At 42.9% G+C, this 16,835-nt stretch overlaps 3 non-coding genes across 3 annotated transcripts; 1 reads left to right on the top strand and 2 right to left on the bottom strand.

The window, feature by feature from the left end:
• Window positions 1-5,799: 5,799 nt before the first annotated feature.
• TRNAH-GUG (transfer RNA histidin (anticodon GUG)) lies at window positions 5,800-5,871 on the bottom strand. The gene has a single exon. It is a non-coding gene; the product is annotated as a tRNA-His (tRNA).
• A 1,468-nt stretch (window positions 5,872-7,339) lies between these two features.
• On the bottom strand, window positions 7,340-7,411 carry TRNAH-GUG (transfer RNA histidin (anticodon GUG)). The gene has a single exon. It is a non-coding gene; the product is annotated as a tRNA-His (tRNA).
• Window positions 7,412-8,050: 639 nt separating this feature from the next.
• TRNAH-GUG (transfer RNA histidin (anticodon GUG)) lies at window positions 8,051-8,122 on the top strand. Its single transcript has one exon. It is a non-coding gene; the product is annotated as a tRNA-His (tRNA).
• The last annotated feature ends 8,713 nt before the right edge of the window (window positions 8,123-16,835 follow it).

The following is a 16,835-nucleotide window of genomic DNA, read 5'->3' as shown; positions in this document are numbered from 1 at the left end:
TGGCTAGGAGCCCAATCGTTGTGGGCTCTAGCCAGATATTTGGGGAAGGTACTCTAATGCCACTGATCCTTGCTTTCCTTATCTCTGGAAAGGGCATGATGATCATTGTGTGAGGATTAAGGGAGATGATGAATATGAACAAGTTTTGAAACCTGTAAAATGCTTACAGTGAAAGGTGTCACATGAGAGGCCACATGGTCAAAAAGTATGGAGTGAAGCTGCTGACAGCTCAGAGGAATGAAAGCAATCAAGTGTGCACCCTTCATGCAGGCAGTAGATCTGAGCTAGGTAGGGTTTGGACAGATGAAGCAAGTCATTCCAAGCCAGGAGGTCAGCATGAGCTGGACAAAGGCACAGAGATGGGAACTAGCACACCATAAAGAAAGGGAATATTCATGGTGGGGAAAAGTAGGAATAAAGTTAGGTGGGAAAAAGGGAGGATGTCATCAAAGTAAGGTGTGTTTTTTTTTTTTTTGAGACAGAGTCTTGCTTTGTTGCCCTGGCTAGAGTGAGTGCCGTGGCGTCAGCCTAGCTCACAGCAACCTCAAACTCCTGGGCTTAAGCGATCCTACTGCCTCAGCCTCCCGAGTAGCTGGGACTACAGGCATGCACCACCATGCCCGGCTAATTTTTTTCTATATATATTTTAGTTGTCCATATAATTTCTTTCTATTTTTAGTAGAGACGGGGTCTCGCTCTTGCTCAGGCTGGTCTGGAACTCCTGACCTTGAGCGATCCACCCGCCTCGGCCTCCCAGAGTGCTAGGATTACAGGCGTGAGCCACCGCGCCCCGCCCAAAGTAAGGTTTAAATGATAATTTAAAAATTACAATTCCTGGGCCAGGCATGGTGGCTCACGCCTGTAATCCCAGCACTCTGGCAGGCTGAAGTGGGAGGATAGACCCTATGTCTATTAAAAAAAAAAAGACAAAAAATTATAATTCCTTGTGCACACTATGCATTTACTCTTGTTTTAAATGATCTGTTAATGTACTTTCCTCCCTCACCAGAGTGTGAGCTGCTCCTGGAAGCAGGCAGTGTTAAGCACCTCAAGGGGGCCAGGCAGCTTGACGAGAACCAAGGCTACAGAAGTGAGGTCATCACAGCAAGGCTCCTCTGAGAATTGGATGTAGTTTTCTAGATCCAAATTCTTGCAAGTTAATCATTTCACCATAGAATCTGGATTCTGTAGGGAAGTAGGGGTGTTCCCATCATCTACTGCAGAGCCTGTCACCAAACAACAGCTTAAAAAATGTTGAAATGAATAATTTCCTCTTATTCCTTAGTTTGTATAGCTATAATTGTGGTCTACAAACAATTTTACAACCTTATATTTTTTACTTAACATTATATGATAATTTCCCCATTGTTGTTACATAGGCTTTATTTTTTTCCAACTTTTTTGGGAAAAAATTCAAACCTACAGAAAGTTCAAAGAAAGTATAGTAGAAACCTGTATACCCTTCACCTAGATTCACTGCTTTTTAACATTTTGCCATATTTGCTCTATCCCTTCCCTTCCTCCCTTTCTTTCAGTGAAAATTGCAAATATCATGACATTTCAGCTGTAATTACTTCAGCAGGCATTTTCTAACAATAAGGAATTCTTCTGTAGGGCCATAAGATCATTATCATACTTAGGAAATTTAACATTTATTTAATAATATTGTCTATTATACAGTTCTCATTAGACTTTTCCATTTTTCCTAAAAATGTCTTTTATAGTCTTTTTTCCTGATTCTATATTCAGTCATTGCATTTGTTTATTAAGTTTCTTTAGTCTATTTTAATTTTGAACAGTCCCCCCCACTCCTGTTGCTAGTTTGTTTTTCATGACATTTATCATTTGGAAGTGTCCAGGACAATTGTATAGAATGTCCTGCATTCTGGATTCTTCCATAGTTTCTTCATGATTAGATTCAGGTTAAACATTTCTAAAAAGAACACTAACTAGGAGACATTATGGGCTTTATAGTGTGTCACATCAGCAGGTTCATAAAGCCTAATTGTCCCTTTATTGGTGATGCTAGGCTTGAGAACTTGGTTAAGTTGGAGTCCACCAGATCTCTCCATTTTACAATTTAATGTAAGCTGTGGGGTGATGTTCTGAGACCTTTTTAGCTATCTGCTTCCAGCAGCAGTTTTACCCATTGGTTTTAGCCTCCATTGATCATCTATGCTTACACTGGGAATTGCAAAATAGAAACTCTCCAATTTTATTATTCCTTCTGCATTTATTAGCTGGTATTCTTCTGTAAAAAAGAACTTTCTCACTCTCCTTCCCTCCCCACCCCACACCTCACATCACCATGGAGGGAAAAATTCTTTTCTTTTTTTATTCAACATGATATAATCCATTAACATTATTATATTATTATTGCTTTTGATGCTCAAATTGTCCCAGATTTGGCCAATAGGAGCCTTTTCAAGAGGCTCCTGTGTCCTTGTGACTTGGTCCCATCAATTTATAAGCATTTACTTTCTCACACAAGATGTTCCAGACTCACCTTGTACTTTCCCTGCTGCAGACCTAGAATCAGTCATTTCTTTAAGGGAATCATACTCCTTTTAGTTGGAAATGGTATTTAAAAATTTGACTTTTTGGCCGGGCGCGGTGGCTCACGCCTGTAATCCTAGCACTCTGGGAGGCCGAGGCAGGTGGATCGCTCGAGGTCAGGAGTTCAAGACCAGCCTGAGCAAGAGTGAGACCCCCGTCTCTACTAAAAATAGAAAGAAATTATATGGACAACTGAAATATATATATATACAAAAAATTAGCCGGGTATGGTGGCGCATGCCTGTAGTCCCAGCTACTCGGGAGGCTGAGGCAGGAGGATCACTTAAGTCCAGGAGTTTGAGGTTGCTGTGAGCTAGACTGATGCCACGGCAACAAAGCAAGACTCTGTCTCAAAAAAATAAAAAAAAATAAAAATTTGACTTTTTATTTTAAAAATGCTTATTTAGGCCAGGCGCAGTGGCTCACGCCTCTAATCCTAGCACTCTGGGAGGCCGAGGTGGGTGGATCCTTTGAGCTCAGGAGTTTGAGACCAGCCTGAGCAAGAGCGAGACCCCGTCTATACTAAAAATAGAAAGGAATTATATGGACAACTAAATATATATATAGAAAAAATTAGCCGGGCATGGTGGCACATGCCTGTAGTCCCAGCTACTCAGGAGGCTGAGGCAGGAGGGTTGCTTGAGCCCAGGAGTTTGAGGTTGCTGTGAGCTAGGCTGATGCCATGGCACTCTAGCTGGGGCAACAGAGTGAGACTCTGTCTCGAAAAAATAAAAATAAAAATGCTTATTTAATATATCACCAAATGGACATATAGTTTTAGTTCAACATTGTCTTATTTGTTGAGCACTTAGGCTATTTCCAATCTCCCTCTTTCAAAATAATTATAATGAGCATCTTTATGCAGATAACTTTTCCTAGTTCAGGATTTTTCCTTTGGTGAGATTCTGGAAAGTAGAATTATTGGGGCAAAGTATAAATGGAAGGTTTTAAAAGTCAACAATGACTTCTAAGTGTCAAATCTACGAATTTTGTCTTTTTTAGATGGATGGAAATTCCAGCATGAGGAAGTAACTGCTTAAGCTAATGCCGACCCTAATTTTGTCTTTTTTTTCCCCTTCACTTCTTTTGTAGCACCTGAGTTTGCTGACTTCCCCAGCTAACCTCCCCAAAACTTTCATTTAAATGACAATCTCCTGGTTCTCTCCTTCCTTTTAGGCCACATTCCTCCCTTAACCTCCTAAAGTCATGCATGTCCCAAGGCCTAGTCCTTAACCCTCACTTTTCTCAGTCGGTACTGAATGTAGTGTCCTATATCCTGTTTGTCTGACTTTGGGTGCCCACTTCTGTCCTGAACTTTGATCCCTTTTGCCTTCTTTTTCTTCTTTTCTTTTCTTTTTTCTTGCTCTGTGCCCAGGCTGGAGTGCAGTGGCCTGATTACAGCTCACTGCAACCTCAAACTCCTGGCCTCAAGCGATCCTCCTGACTTGGCCTCCCAAAATCCTGGGATTACAGAAGTTCTGGGATTACAGATGTGAGCCACCATGCCCAGCCAGTTTTGCCTTCTTCTAAATCTGCTCCTTGCATTTTGTCTGCACCCTTGTCTTGGGGTCATGTATGTCCATAACCTTGACAGGACAACCACATCCTGATACTCTTACATATGCACTTTAGTCTTTGGGATTCTGGATATTGAAATCGAGCTTCATTAGCGCCAAGTTTTGTTTGGTCTATATAGTTTTTGTCAACTCAGTGTTTAAAAAAATAATTGAATTCGTTACCAATATTTAAAAATTTGCAAGCTCTCATGCAAAATTCCTGACTGCTGGCTTCTCCTGAAACATCAGAAGATCTGGTTCATTGGGCTCATATCCTCATCAAGCACAACTGGTGGAAGATGAATAGTCTGGGTGCCCTTAGATAAGGCCACATCTCCAAAGACCATCTGAGGCCCAGGATTTCACTGAAGCCTCAAGTCAGTTGCTTTTACCACCAACTTTCACGTTTTTTTTTTCTTATTGTGGAGTTAAGAGGAAAGTGCAATATATCTCCAGGTTATGTCTTTGTCAAGGATAAGAAAGAAAAAAGAAAGAAAGACCTAAAAGGGCTATAAGTTACTAGAAAAATGGTTGGGAGAACACATTTTTCTTTTTAGTGGAAGCACATGCTATTTCCATTTGATATGAAAATAACATGGTTCTTGTTGAAAGAACACCACTTAAGATGCAACCACAAAGCAAAAACCTGGCCACTTCACTTTTATGGATTCTATAGAAAACCTCTGTTCAAATATTAATGCAGAGCCTGTGTGCTCGGAACACAAACATGTGTAAAACTCGGTCCTACCTTCAACAAACTTGAATTTTCTAACTTTAATGGTTTGTGATTTTTAAGTTGAATCCTGACAATAAGAGAAGGGAAAGATGGGAGTGGAGAGTCTCCAAATGGATTGCCAACTCAAATCCCTCTACCTTACTCCAAATTCAAGATGCTTTCCTGCCCTTCCAATGTGAAACCAAAATAGAGCTGGTCTCCCGCCCAGGGAGTAAAGAATCCCTTTCCTCTTTCTTACCAAGGCAAACTCTTCCCTCACATTCCTAGCCTGGAGTCAGGACCTGGGGAGAAAAATGACAGGACTGGAGATGGGTGGAGATTGCTTTGGAGTATGAATTCTTCCCCATAAAGAGAGTTTGTGCAAATCTCCCTTTATGCAAATCTATTGCCTCACGTTCTGTTTACATCCCATCACTTGGGCGGGAGTTTCGGGGGGCGGGGGGGGGGGGGGTTAGGGGGACAAGGAAGGGAATATTTGAGTTTTATGAAAGAAGCAAGGAGGAATATATTTACGTACATATATACCGACACAAGTATTTGTTCCTACAAGGACTATCATGGAAAGATATGACTGGAAACTGTCAATAATTGTGGATAGGGTGAAGAATGAGGAGACACTTTTCACTAGACTTCTGTGCATGTATTCTCGATTTAAAAATAAACGTCCTAATTTTAAAAAAATAGATGAAAAGGGGAAAAATATCACAAGGTCATGGGCACGCTGTTTTGCTGGTGTGGTATGATTTACACACTGATATTCGAGAGGAAAGGAATTTCGACTGTTTCATCTGAAGCTGAATTTGGAGCATTAGATGAGAATTACGGGAGGCACCGATCCTTGGGGTGGCTCGATTTGCAAGGGAGAGAAAAGGGGTTCGTTTCATACAAAATGTTACTGATGGGGAGGAGAAAACATAAGGCGTACCCCTTGCCGTGCCATTGTTCCCACAATGCCGTGACTCGGATTCGAACCGAGGTTGCTGCGGCCACAACGCAGAGTACTAACCACTATACGATCACGGCGAGCTACCGGGGACCTGTAAGGCTGGCCTTCTGATTGTCTTCTTCAGCAGTCATAGGCCCTCCCAGTCTGTACGTCATTAAATGGCCCACCTATGGGGCGGGGTTCCGGCCTGGCGCTGAGTCTGAGAACGCGCAGGCGCATTGCACTCTCGCCAGTGGTTTGGGTTCTGTCTTGTGTTTTGGACTTTTAGCCTTGGGCGGTGGTGATGATGAAGTGGGTCCCTTGTGAGCGCAGTGGGAGTTTGGGGGAGACCGCTTGGGCATCCAGGAACAGGGCTGACTGGAGTTCAGACTGTCCTTGGAGTCGCCCAGGTCCTGTGCCCTGGAGACCCCTGCAGTGAACCCTCCAGGGTTCCCGCGCCTGCAGGGGGCGCTCCTCATGTGGTTCTCCTCCCTGCTGGATCTTCCAGCAGTGACCCTTCGCTGCTTTTGCGGACGGCGTAGACGCCCCCAGAACCGGGTTGCCATATAGAAGAAACTCAACGCATCTGTCCCTCCTGTTCCCCGTCTTCCCAACACCCACTTCCTTCCAGGCTCTCATACTCCCGCAACAGCCCTGACTCCTTCCGCTATGCCCCCACTGGACCAGGCGCCCACCTCTGTTGTGTCCCTGCTCGGCAGCCAGAACTGGCTCCGGTTTTTCTTCTAGTCCATCTGTGCTCCCGCCTCCACGGCGCCTAGAACCGGGCCGAGTACACAGTAAGCAATGGCTATTTGCTAAATTGAGGACGTGCCATTGGTATCTAACAAGTAAATCCGTAGTGACCAGTTTCGCCAGTGTCTCCCACTCCAAGCGACCCTCTGCAGAGCCGCCAGAGGGATCCTGCTAAACACTAATTGAATCCTTTCACTCCTGCATCGCTCACCCTCACCCCCAGACTGCAGGAAATCCGTCTGCCTTTTCCTGCTCATCTCTGGGCCCTCCCTCGTGTCGTTCCCCATTCCCTAATTACTTACACTCGTTCAGTCAACAGGTCCTTGAGAAGTGCCTACTGTCAGGGCAGAGCCTTTGGGCGTTGTGGTGGTGGGGACTTGTAAAGAAGACTGAAGGCTTCTAAAGAGGAATTACAGTCTTTTTCAAGTCTTCCTTCAAGCCTTTGCACACGAAATTACCCTGGCTGCTTGACGAATTCCCATTCTGCTTTTAAGAGCTACCCCAAAGGTCATTTACTCTGCGAAGCCTTCTCTTCCCATGGTTAGTAGTCCGCTGCCAGGACTTCTGTGGAAGTCGGCACCTAAGTCTATGACAGCACATTTTAGCCTGGCGAGCGCTCTGTGCTTTGTCCCCAACAACTCCCCCGGGGCCCGGAGAAACCTGAGGGGTCTATCTTTCGGAAGTCCAATTTAGCCAGAGTTGACATAAATGTTCTTCCTAACCCCATCCATTTCCGAGAATGTTACAAACTCAGGATAAAAATGGGAGAGTGCGACAAAATACAGCTCCCCTGCCGTGCCATTGTCTTCACAATGCCGTGACTCGGATTCGAACCGAGGTTGCTGCGGCCACAACGCAGAGTACTAACCACTATACGATCACGGCGAGCTACTGGGGACCCGGGATTTGACTTCCTCGCCTGAACTCTTCTCTGTTGAAAGCCCCGCCCCTTTGCAATGTCATTGATTTGTCATTGTTTGTTCCCGCCTATCTTCCACCTAGCCGTGTTCCGCGTCCACGCAGGCGCAATGGTCTCCTCTGCGTTCTCGACTTTTGTTTCTCTCTTGACTGCGGGCCAGACACCCCGGTTTCTCCACGATGAAGGCTGCGCTTGGGGCTCCCGTTACCCTGCTTCTCAAGGAAGTTGTGAGGGTGAGGAAACTTGAGTTTCCTTCTTGTAGAATTTAAGAGACAGCTCCAGTCCCAACCAGGGTCCGTTCAGATAGCGTGACTGCCAGCGTAGGGAGAGCGTTAGAGAGACTTCGGGCCACCATTCGGGAGACCCTGGGGCTTCACTTCAGTACGGGCCTCACAGGAATCCTTTAGCCTGCAAAGCACTTGCATCTCCCCTGAGGTCCGTGCAGACCGCCAAGCGGAAACCCGGCTGGGGAGTCCACGCGCCCGCGTTCTTTTCCTGGGCAAGCATGAATGACAGAGGGGAAGTTCGGGAAGGCTGGAACCCGGGCCATCTAGGCAAGAAGGACGACACTCGGTCACACATTTCATGTGGTGTCCCGGTAGCTCGCCGTGATCGTATAGTGGTTAGTACTCTGCGTTGTGGCCGCAGCAACCTCGGTTCGAATCCGAGTCACGGCATTGTGGGAACAATGGCACGGCAAGGGCCACCTTTTAGACTTGGAAAGCCGGGTTCTTCTCCGTGGCCGTGAGAGCTGCTACATATTATTAGGTCAGGGCCGAAATTATAACAGAGCAATTACGTGTGCACAAAAAATTCTGTGTACACTCTGTAACCTTCCTTTCTGTTTTTAATTCTTAATCTGCCAATGAATCAGCCACCCACCCCCATCTTCCCCAGTGTGTGATTATTTTATTTTTGTGTGTATTCTGTGTGGTACTCTTTCTGTTTCCTTATTTGGCCCTTATCAATGGTCAAATCATATATTGGTTCTTCTAAAAAGTCTCACACTAGCTAAAACTTCAATACTTTGGGGGCATAGGGGTTTATAGGAACAGTGTGCAAACATTGATTAAGGGTTAGAAGAATGCAGATTAGACAATACACTGAACCATTCTTGGTTTGGATCCTGTGACAAGTGAAAAATATGACCGTATTAGGGGGGCTAGTTCCTGTAGCCACTGTGAGGCGGCTAATGAGGGGTTTGTGACCTCCATCTCCACAGCCTCCCAAGTGAGAGGATGTTTTCTCCTGAGAGTTTTTTTTTCCTAATCTACCTCAAGTTTAAAGCAAATTTTGCTAAGTTTGTTTTTTGTGCACCTAAAAAACCCAAACTCAACACATTCAGGCCTGTCCTTTGGCATTAGGCAAAATGGAAGTGAGTTTTGGATTTGGCTTTCAGGTGGCTGTGTTACTGTCATGGAGGGAATGAGAGAGGACTGAGTGAGGAATGAGTCTCTCCAGCTCCTCCCAGGGGACCTGGGGTGGCAAAGCATGTCTGGGAGCATTCCTGGGAGAGATGGACATTGCAATGGGGTGGCGTCCTTTACCCATAATCCGTAACAAAACTGACCCAACAAGCTTAAAAGTCGGATACTGCTGTGGGCTGTAATTTCCCTGGGGTATCCTGGCTTCCAGTTCCCTAAATTTGGCCAGTTTAAAGCCACATGACAGGATGGCTTAGACGGCAAAAGTGTTCTGACCAGAACAGAATGGGGGAAGGTGAGCCTGAGAAATGACCATGACTGATTTAAGAGTTATATATATAGAAAATCAACATCACCACCAAAAAAAAAAAAAAGAACCTGCCTATGGGAGTATGATGACTTCTATTCCTCAGGCTGCTCACCAAATATCTACACTGAAAGTTCTTAAGTCTGTGGACTGGGATAAGGTATCAAAGTGGGAACAAAGGAAAAGCTCTGGCTTTTCCCCTGATGGCCCTGGCTGCATTGCCCCACCTGCTCCTGCAGGTGCTTCTGTGGGCAATGAGCTGCTCCCACATCCTGGAGAGAAAGTTAGGAGTGGTCACTCTCTTAGAGTATTACAAGGAAAAAAGAGTCAACCCAGAAAACAAAACCCACAAATTCCACCATCTGAGATAACCCCTATCTTACCTGTCTGAGGCCAGGAATGCTAAAGAAAGCTGAGCTGAATGTGTTGTATTGTGATCTGGTTGCAGGAAGAGTGACAGGAAGGGAGGATGCTCTCTTGCACTTTCAACTGCTGGCCTTCTTGGCAGTTATGCAGTCATCCAGACTGCATAGAGATGGGCATATCCAGCTATCAACATTGCATGAAATCCTCTTCTGAGGTCACTCAGTCAATTCCCCTTACTCTGATTTCAGACTCACAAAACAGACTGATAGTGGTTTGACTGTCCATTGGACTTTCCTGCAGGAAAAAGCATTGCTTTGAATAAGCTTCTGATTTGTTGGCATTTGTTTTCCTGACTGTGGGTATTTTGGTTCAGACTCTTAAGAGTCTGGTTGGTGTAATTCATTTCCCTTGAGCCTACTTATCTCTAGGTGCACTGACAAAATGGAGTTTCTAGGCTGGCAGAGCTGAGAGCTGGAGAACCTAGCCTGGGATGACCTCACCAAGGTCCTGCTGCCCTGGGACACCCTCTCTGAGCAATCAGTCAACACCCCCTTCTCCTTGGCCTCTTGCTTATAAAACTGTTTTATGATTTCTGATTCTGGGAATGTGATCTTTCCCTCCACCCTTTCCAGCCTGAGGTCTGAACTCTTCTCTAGGTCTCAGTGCTAGTAAGAGAGGCAAACAATGTAAGACCTCTCTGCTCACATTCCAGCTCCAGCTGTTCCCATCTTGGCTGGATTTGTTACTTTCTGCAGGTTTCTGGCCTCTATTCTAAGTTACTTGAAATTTTTTTTTTCCTTCTGTCTGATAGATTCTGAGGTACGGTAGCTGATACCCTTCCTCTAGGTTAGTCCTAACTCTAATTAAGGGGGTAGCATAGCTTAGTAATGAAGCCTCTGGCACCTGGAAGTAGGCTGCCAAGGGTTTGAATCCCAACTCATCAATTTACTAGCTGGATGGCCTTGGGCAAGCAACATGTCTCTGTGCCTCAATTTTCTCATTTGTCAAATGGAGTGGGGAGGGGGAAGCAGGCTTGTTATGAAGCTGAAAAGAGTTAATGTTTGCAAAGCAACAGTGCCTGGCACTTACTAAGCCCTATTGAAGTTTTACTTAAATAAAATAGTAGGTGGGAATATGACATAATGAAACCAACTCCTTAAAAATGAACACAGCAAAACTTAAGCATTGAAATGAGTGTTGTGTTTCAAAGTAGGCATTCCACTTTCTCCAATCAGCTGCCAAAAAATATTTTTGGAATTCTTGTTTGGGGATTATCTTCAGGGCTCAATTATGAGCCATATGAATAAATCCACCTCAATATTTATAATCACATTCTACTCTGAAATATTTTTGACTGCTTTTAAAACCACTTACTACTGAGTCTTTTAAGGTACAAAAAGTTTCAGTGACAGTTCCAAAAACGTTTTAAGCAACATTCCAGCAAAATTTTTTTTTTTTTTTTTGGTATAAGTGTGTAAACTTCAAGGGGCAAACCTTGAAGGGGAAAACAGTAATTTATAAGATTCAGATACTTTGCCTAAACAATCAATCCCATGGCTTCCTGATTACACCTAGCTTATCTGAGAGCTGCTGCTGCTGCAGCTGCCAGCGCCCACAGGGGTGCAGTATCAAGCAGCTACAGTAGCAGCTGGTTGCTACTAGACCAGCCGCCTCCATATCACCTGGAATCTTGCTTAAAATTCAGAATCTTGGTCCACAACCTAGAATTACTGAATCAAAATCTTCATTTTACCCAGATCTCTCCCACGTGATTCATTTGTACCTGAAAGTTAGAGAAGTGCTGCTCTAGTCTGGAACTCTATTGGAGCCCTTCATTGTTCACGTTGTGAGTGTTTGGTTACTAGAGGGATCTGCCCTAATCTACTGAGCCTTATCAATGGGGGTGATATCGACGTTTTGACAGTGAGAAGATGGTGATCTGGCAGAGAGAGTCACACCAAAGGGCCTGTGTTTGGGGGTGGCTAGGGAGGAGGCAGCACACTTAGATTTCCATTAGGAGGCGCTGCACCCCAGGAAGTAAGTGTGAAAAGCTGAGGCTGGAAAAGAATCCTTTAATTTGTAGGAAACCACTTCTGAGCTAAGTGAGCCAATTCCACAGGGTTTCTCTGGAATCCTCAGGACTCAAGTTCCATCCATCCATCCACTCAATCATTCATTCATTCATTCTGTAAACTGGCATCTTTTAGCTCTTATATCATGAGGAGCTGCAAAGCTGTGTAAGATACTTCCTGCCCAAAGTATTTTATTTTCTAGCTGAGTTTGTCAACTGAGATTTGCACCTAATACACATGGCAAGTGACTAGCACAGACTGCTCGATATGCATTAGTTGGTCTCTTGTTTTTAGGTACTTCTTTCCACACCCACAAAAGAAACCATGGGACTGTAGGACTTTATTCTGGTCATGAGACCTGAAACTCATTTCTGAGTCAGGAAGAATGCAGGAGCTGCTTCTCAGAAGCAAAGGGTCCAAATCAGTTTGTGGTTTCCAAACATTCTAGAGCTGATCAACTAGAATGAAATTTTCATCACGGAATGAAAAAGTAAGGTCAATGTGGTAAGCTTTTCAAAATGCTAAATGCATTTAATTCAAAGGATTCCTCTAGGCTGAAACCATGTCCTTTCTACTTTTGAGGTGTTGAAATGAGTTTTCTTTTATAAAATGATGAAAAAAAGTAGGTATTAGTTTCTAATTTTTAAAAACATCTTTACTTGGAAAAACTTTAAATTGGCAATTCTATGTTGGTCTCCAAAATTATTTTTGTAATTTTACGGGTCAGTGAAATCTGCAAGTACAAAGCTCACTACAGAACTCAGAGAGCAAAGCATCAGGCTGAGTGGATATGGTCCTACGTGCATGGGGGTCCCCAGAGACATGCTCAGAGGGAGATGTGTCCCCACTCTGTCAGGCAGTGGTTCAGGCTGACACTCATCTACCTATCCAACAACCAGTAGCCCCTAGTATGATCTGTGCTAGGTCTTGGAGATATAAATTCAAATAAGACCTGCTCTTACTCTGAGTTCATCTCAGTCCACGGTTAATAAGATGAATGAAGAAATAATTACACTACCCTAGAAGTATATACAAAGTGTATGGAGTATGTATAAGGTGTATTCATTCCACTAGGATACAACATTTGAGCTGGATTCTAAGGCATGCATAGTCATTTTTCTGGCAGAAAAGGGGAAAGGCAAGGGTATCCTAGGCAGAGAGAAAGGCAGAAGGAAAGGCAAGAAAGCACGAATGTACCGATAGCATAGGGAAAGACAAGTTGGAGCTATGACATAAGATACGGAGGGGAGAGTGGATGGAGAGAGAGGGCAGAGCCAAATTGTGATGAATCTCTTGCCCTCCTTGAATCAGCCCTTTTTCCTGGAGTCTAGTGGTTCTTCACATTTTGTAGTATCTTATTGCTCTGAGGATCCATCGAAAGCCATAGGCTTATTCTCCAAATTAATATACCTATGATAAAATGTCAGGAATTCACAGATTTCCTGAAGGCTATCCATAGGCTTTGTTATAGGCACTGGCGGGGAGGAAGGCATTTAAGTTTCCATTTTTAAGCAGAAGAGGGACATAGTCACATATTTTAGAAAAGTGAGGTGTAAATGGATAAATACATTTTGATAACAGTCTTCATTGAAAAGAGAGGCAGAAGAGAATTTCAGCCCCCTGGTTTAGTTGTTGAAGTTGGGGATTGGGAACTAATCTGGGGGTGGAGGAGGGACTCTTCCCTCAAATCACACCCGTTGGTGTTTCCTTTTTAGCTCAGAGGTGGAGGGATGAACATGTTGGAAGAAAGAAATGCATATGAGGCTTGAGAGGAAGCTCTAATATCAAGAGTGAAATATTTCCAAGAGCCAAAACTGCATGAAAATAGATGTATCCATGTTACACTGATATCAGTGTTAGTATTGAGAATCTGACATGATGGCAGAATATGCTAATTTCAAACATAATTTTAAGTTAAAAGAGAGATACATGCTCAAAAATTGTAACAAACTTGATTTTTTTTATGTTTCCAAACTTTCTTCTAAATTTCAGAGTCAAACTATGCCTGTGTCATCACTACTCTGGTTAACTGGCTTTATCCTGCTAGATAACTTTTTTTTTTTTTTTTTCCAAGGCGGGGTCTAGCTCACTGCAACCTCAAACTCCTGGGCTCAAGGGATCCTCCTGCCTCAGTCTCCTGAGTAGCTGGGACTATAGGTGCACACCACCACTCCCGGCTAATTTTTCTATTTTTTTTTTTGTTTGTTTTTTTAGAAATGGGAGGTGGGGGTCCTGCTATGTTGCTCAGGCTGGTCTTAAACATCTAGTCTCAAGCTGCCCTGCTTCAGCCTCCAAAAGTGCTAGGATTACAGGCATGAGCTACCTACCACGCCCAGCTGATATCTTCTTTTTTTACTATATACTATAATTAATGCTGCTAAGAAGTCCTTTCTCCTTTAATTTTCTTCAGATCAAATGCTCCAAGAGAACTTGTACTGATTCACAAGTTCATATGTTCACAAATTCTCTGATACTCCCCACTTCAAGAAGTAGAGCTGTCGTGGCCCCTTGCAGTCCAGCTACTGGAGAGACTGAGGTAGGAGGGATTGCTTGAGGCTGTGAGTTCAAGGCTGTAATGCACTATGTTCACACCTGTGAGTAGCCACTGCACTCCAGCCTGGGCAACACAGCAAGACTCGGTCTCTTAAAAAAAAAAAAAAGTAAGTAGAGCTTAATTTCCCTTACTGAAATGAGGCTGTACTTAGTGACTTCTTTGAATGAAAAGAATAATGTAGAAGTATTATAATGGTGTGTCACCTCTGAGAGGAAATCCTAAATGGCATTGCAGCTTCTTCTTTGCTCTCTCTCTTGGATCACTAGCTCTGGGGGAAGCCAGCTGCCATTGTACAAAGAGACTCAAGCAACCCCGTAGGGTTGAGACCCGTGTGCTGAGAAACAGGCCTCCTGCCAAAAATCGTCAAGGAAATGAGGTCTTTGGCTGATAGCTGTGTGAGTGAGCCATCTTGGAAGCAGACCATTTAGCCTTACGTCAGACCTTCAGATGATTTGTGGCCTTGGTCAACATCTTGGCAGCAACCTTATGAAAGACCCTGAACCAGAACTGCTCAGCTAAGTCACTTCCCAATCCCTGAGTTAAGAAACTGAAATAATCAGTGTCTGTTGTTTTAAGCTGCTACATTTTCAGGTAATTTGTCACACTGTGATAGGTAGCTAATACAGATTTTGTTACCTAGAAGTGGGGCACTACCATAATAAAAACCTAAAATGTCCAAGTGGCAGCCTTGGAGGAAAGTGCTAATAAAAGTCTGAATACCTTGAAGAAGCTTCATGGCCTTTGAGGAGACTGTGAGAGCTTCAGGGAGGAAAGTGAGGAAAATCTTACTGTCACCTGGAGGAAAAGGAGTCATTATTACACAGTGGCAAAAAGTATAGCAACACTGTCCCCTGAGGTAATGTGGAAAGTAAATAATGTACCAAATGAACTGCATGATCTAGCAAAAATCTCCAGGCAAAGCATTGAAAGTACTTCCTGGTTTCTTCTTTCTGTTCATAGTAAATTGCAAGAGGAGAGAGATCAACTGAGGAAGAACTGTTAAATATGAAGGAGTCAGAATATGAGGGCTTTAAAAGTTCTCAGCCTCTCTAGCTGGCAAATGATGCTAAAATCAAGAAATGGATTCTGAGCAAAGATCAAATCTAGGGCACTGCCAGGGAAATATGGTCTAAAGACAAAGTCTCTTTCTTTAAGAGACAGGGTCTCGCTCTGTCACCTGGGCTAGAGTGCAGTGGTGTGTTCATAGCTCACTGCAACCTCAAACACCACCACACTTGGCTAATTTTAAATTTTTTTGTAGAGACAGGTCCAAATATGTTATCCAGGCTGGTCTTGAACTCCTGGCCTCAAGCAATTCTCCCACCTCTGCCTCCCAAAGTGCTGGGATTACAGGCATGAGCCACTGTACCCAGCCTAGAAATATGATTAATTTTTTTTGTATTGTTCATATGTCTTGCAACCTTGCTAAACTCACATATAGCTAATAGGCTTTTTTGTTGATTCTTCAGGATTTTCACAGATGATTACATCATCCATGAACAAAGATAGTTTTGTCTCTTCTTTTGAAATCTGGATCCTATGTATTGCTTTTTCTTGTCCGTGGCTCTGGCTAGAACCTCCAGTACAATATTGGGCAGACAGCATTGCCTTATTTATAATCTTAAAGACAAAGCATTCAGTCTTTCCCTGTTAAGTATAATAATAGCTATAGGTTTGTCACAGAAACCCTTTATCAGGCTGAGGAAGTTCTCTTAGTTTGCTGAGAATTTTAATTATAAATAGATGTCACATTTCATTATATGCTTTTTCTACGTTTCTTAAGATAATCATGTGGTATTTCTTTCTCAGTCTCTTCATTTTCAAATGTTGAACCAACTTTGCATTTCTGGGATAAATACCACTTGGTAATGATGTAGTATCTATATTAATATTCTTGGATTCAATTTGCTGACATTTTGTTAAGAATTTTTGTGTCTGTGTTTGCAAGGGATATTGTTCTATAGTTTTCTTTTCATGTAATGTCTTTGGTTTTGGTATCAGGAGAATGTTGGCCTCCAGGAATGAGTTGAGAAGTCTTTCCTGTTTTAATTTCTGGAAGAATTTGTGTAAAACAGGTATTATTTCTTTTTTAAATATATGGTAGTGTTCACCAGTGAGGCTACATAGGCGTCAAGTTTTCTTTGTGGGAAATTTTTAAATTAAAAATTTAGTGTCCTTACTATATATGGGCCTATTCAAATTATCTTTTCCTTCTTGCTTTCGCAGTCTGTGCCTTTCAAATTTGTCTATTTCATTTAAATTGTCAAATATATTAGCAAAAAAATGTTTATCATATTCCCCCTGTAAAGTCTCTACGAGTCATAGTAATAGTCCCTCCTTCATTCCTGAAATTGAGAATTTGTATCTTCTTTCTCTTTTATCAGTCTGGCTACAGTTTTATTAATTTTATTGATCTTCTCAAGAAAACAGCTTTTGGTTTCATTGATTTGTTCCATATCTTTATTATTGCCTTTATTCTGATTACTTTTAATTTTATTTGCTCTTGTTTTTCAAATTTGCTAGGTCATTGATGTTATACCTTTTTTCTTTTGTACTGTAAGGATTTAATGCTATGAATTTCCCTCAATGCCCTGCTTGTCTGCATTTCTCAAACTTTTATATGTTGCACTTTCATTTTCTTTTAGTTCCAAGTATTTTCTAACTTAC

The sequence above is a fragment of the Eulemur rufifrons genome, chromosome 2 (genome assembly GCF_041146395.1).
Source record: "Eulemur rufifrons isolate Redbay chromosome 2, OSU_ERuf_1, whole genome shotgun sequence".
Taxonomy (NCBI): domain Eukaryota; kingdom Metazoa; phylum Chordata; class Mammalia; order Primates; family Lemuridae; genus Eulemur; species Eulemur rufifrons.
Note: the sequence above shows the minus strand (reverse complement) of the source record. Positions and strands in the feature narration are given on the sequence as shown.